The 3,867-nt window shown below is 40.4% G+C and overlaps 1 pseudogene; it reads right to left on the reverse strand.

Annotated features, from left to right (window-relative positions):
• Nucleotides 1-699: 699 nt before the first annotated feature.
• Nucleotides 700-1,780, reverse strand: LOC129459846 (mannosyl-oligosaccharide 1,2-alpha-mannosidase IB-like; annotated as a pseudogene).
• Between the last annotated feature and the right edge of the window lie 2,087 nt (nucleotides 1,781-3,867).

The following is a 3,867-nucleotide window of genomic DNA, read 5'->3' on the forward strand; positions in this document are numbered from 1 at the left end:
ACCATAAAATTTAAATGAAATATATTTTATTTAAACCGATTAAATAGGATTTGAAATGGTTGCCAGTCTGGTCATCCAATAGGGAACTTGAAAATTCAGACATGGATTGGCACTTCTGTTTGTTTTTTGAGTCTTCTTGTCACTGATGCAGTTATACTATCTTTTTTCTTTACCTTAGTTCATTACATTATTAAAATGGAGAAAAATGAGACAATGTGGAATATTTGACAGTTGCTCCACTGTAGGAATATATAATTGGTTCCAAAGGCCATCCTTAACTCCTGCAAGGTACTCTATACTCTTGGCTTTCTCTTAGGAAGTCTAGCCTCCAGACTCCAGAACTCTACAAACCATATATATATATGTGTGTGTGTGTGTGTGTGTGTGTATAAATATATGTAACTCTCTCTAAATATAAAACTCTATATAACTCTCTATATACATAGAGTTACATAGTTTCATATCGTTTTATATATATATACATATATATAAAATATATATGGTTTGTAGAGTACTTGGTGGTGCAAAAGTAATTGTGATCTTTGCTATAACACACATCATTCTTATATGACCACTATCATGTTGACTTAGAGGTCTAGGTTTTCAGACTAATTTCTATAGTGGTCCATGTAAACAAAACAGGTGAGACTGGTCATGGTCCTCGGAACTGCTTTTATCCAACAGCAGAATTACCTGAAAGTAACACAGGCAGAGGGTGAGCCTCTGTATTAAACACCTAGTAGTCTAAAGGTAAAAGGTCACCACTGGAGAAGAGCAGATACAAATATTTTAGTGTTTCAGCAAGAAAGACAACCTGCTGTACATCATCATGTGTAGGAGTAGAGAAATGTACATCTTTGACTCTAGAAAATCCACCACTGACTCAGCAATACTTTTCAATGGCCAGTGCTGTTCCCTGCCCCACTGCCTGTATTTTGGATTGTGAGAGAATCACCATAGGTACCAACAGGTTTCAATTACTTCTGGACAGAGGATGTAATACTTTTCAGCCTGACAGCCACAACCTCCACTGCACCATCAAAATTGACTGACTCAGGACCTAGCTTTAATGCAGTCTGTCATATGACTCATGACATGTACATGCAATTTCCACCCCAGCTCTAAATAATGACAGACTTATCTGTTCTGGAACCATCTTCTCCTAGTGCAAACATTACCCCAGCAAAGCAGGCCAGATGCCCCATCTTGTTTTCCAAGTGCCCACTGATCCATTCTTTACTAAAAATTAAGACATCCATGAGAGTTCTTGTTTTTTTACAGCCTCAAGAGCATCATCACACATCTTTCTCCATTCATGGTCTGTTTTATCTGACATCAACCATGCTCTCAGTAAGTATTCATAAAAACTGTCTCCCAGATCACCAAGTGATGTGTCATACCGACCCCAGCGCCCTGTTCTTGGGTTCAATTTGGATAAAGACCGTTTGGACAATCCATTTTCTGAAGGAGTTTCCGCATGTACATGACCTTGTTGTAGTAAACCAGGTCTGCTGTCAAGCAGCTGAGATGGATGAACTCCATATGCAGTGTACCGGATTCAGCCAGAATGCTGCTACATGAAGGCTCCTAGCCTCAGTTGCACCCTACTCCACTCTGCAAATGTACCATTGTCCAGGGAAACCCAGTGCACGTGTGAAAGGCAGGAAGGAATTTCTTAGCCAGTTGCACAGCTTTAATCTTGAATATCTCCTTTCCTGAAAGGTGATATGCTGCAAGTAGGCCTTCAATAAACTGAATGTTGACTTCAAACACAAACATCTCTGAATTTACATTGACCTCAAGGTTGTCTTTAAACGAGAGCCCGGGGCCGGCGCCTGCCCATTCCTCGCGCAGCCGTGGGGCAGCGGGTGGCCCCGGGCGCGCACGAGCAGCCGCTTCTCCGGCGGGCAGAGGCCGGCTCCGTGTCCTCGGCCAGCCGCCGTGGGGGCTTCCTCCGCGCTGCCTCGTGTAGCGCCCGGCTCGGCCTAGCTGCGGCTGCTGAGAGACGGTGCCCACGCGCGGGGATGCGGCCAGACCTCTGCCTCCCCAGGCCTGGTGGGCGCGGAACAGCTGCGGGGCGACAAGCGCTGGGCGCACGCACGCAGGAGCCGGAGGATGGAGCCTATGGGGGGCCTCCCGAACCCGCCCCGACTCGCGAGTGGGCGGCGCCGGCGGCGGATCGTGGGGCGCGCTCCCTGGAGTCCACAGTTAAGTGACACCATCCTGGGTTTGCTTTTCTCTGTCGGGATCATTTCTCTTAGCATGACGTCCTCCAGGTCAGACATAAGGTCACAGATGGCGGTTTCTGCCTTCCTCTTGCCGAGTATATTTCATTAAATATATATCCCGCATTTTCTGTATCCCGTCATCCCTCTGTGGACTGATAGGTTGTTTCTGTGTCTTGGCTGGTTTAAATGATGCCATAATAAACATAAAGTGAAGATTATCTCTTCAAGATATCGATTTCCTTTCCTTCAGATACATACCCAGAAGTGAGTTGTATTTTTAACTTTTTGAGGAACCTCTATATGTTAGTTCACATGTCTGCACCAATTCACATTCCCACCAACAGTGTACAAGGACTTCCCTTTCTCTACACGCTCTGCGACAGTTGTTCTCTCTTGTGAAGTGCTGGTGACTATTTTTAGTAATAGTCATTGTAATATAAGTGAGGTGGTATCTCATTGTGGTTTTGATTTGAATTTCCCTGATAGTGATGTCAAGCACCTTTGTGTATTTATACCTGTTAGTGATTTTTTAATTTTCTTGAAGAAAATGCCTATTCGGAAGATATACCTGTTTTTATTTGTGTGTTTTTTGTTTGTTTGTTTGTTTGTTGCTATTAGGTTGAGTACCATATATATTTTGAATACTAACGTCTCATTAGATTATGGTTTGTAAATATGTCTCCTATTCTGTGGGTTACCTTTTCATCTTGTTGATTGTGTCCTTTGCTGTGCAGAAGCCTTTTAGTTTGATATAATACCATTTGTCTATTTTTTATTTTTTTGCCCGTGCTTTGTGGTATATACAAAAAATCTTTGCCAAGACAAATGTCAAGGAGCCTTTCCCTGTTTTCTTCTAGGAGTTTTACAGTTTCAGATCCTACACTTAAACCTTTAATCCATTTCAAATTGTTTTTCGTATATGACATAAAATAAAGAGTCTGATTTCTTTTTCTTCCTCCTACCTTGCTTTTTTTCGCTTTTATTTCCTCTTCTCTCTCTCTTTTTTTTTTTTTTTTTTTGCATGTGAATATCCAGTTTTCCAAACATCGTTTATTGAAGAGGCTATCCTTTTTCCATTGTGTCTCCTAGGCAACTTTGTCTAAAATAAATTGACCTTAAATGTGTGGGTTTATTTCTGGGATCTTTATTCTGTTCGACTGATTGCTATGTCTTTTCTTATGTCAGTATCATGCTGGTTTGATAAATATAGCTTAATAATATAATCTAAAAACAGGAAGAGTGATGCTTTCAACTTTGTTCTCTCTCAAGAGTGCTTTGGCTGTTTAGAGCTTTTTGTGTTTCCACACATATTTTAGAATTATTTTTATTTATTCAAAAAAAGATCATTGGAATTTTGATAGGAATTATATTGAATTTGTAGGTTGCTGTAGGTAGTATGGCAATTTTAACAATATTAATCATGAATGTGATACATATTTTCTTTTATTTTTGTCTTCAATTTCTTTCATCAATATTTTATAGTGTTGAGTGTCTAGATCCTTCAAACCCTTGGTTAAATATCTTCCTAAGTGTTTTTTTTTTAATACTCTTTAAATTGGATAGTTTTCTTGACTTCTTTTCAGGTAGGTCATTATGATGTAAAGAAGTGCAACTGATTTTTGTGTTGATTTTGTACCTA

The sequence above is a fragment of the Symphalangus syndactylus genome, chromosome 13 (genome assembly GCF_028878055.3).
Source record: "Symphalangus syndactylus isolate Jambi chromosome 13, NHGRI_mSymSyn1-v2.1_pri, whole genome shotgun sequence".
NCBI classification, from domain to species: domain Eukaryota; kingdom Metazoa; phylum Chordata; class Mammalia; order Primates; family Hylobatidae; genus Symphalangus; species Symphalangus syndactylus.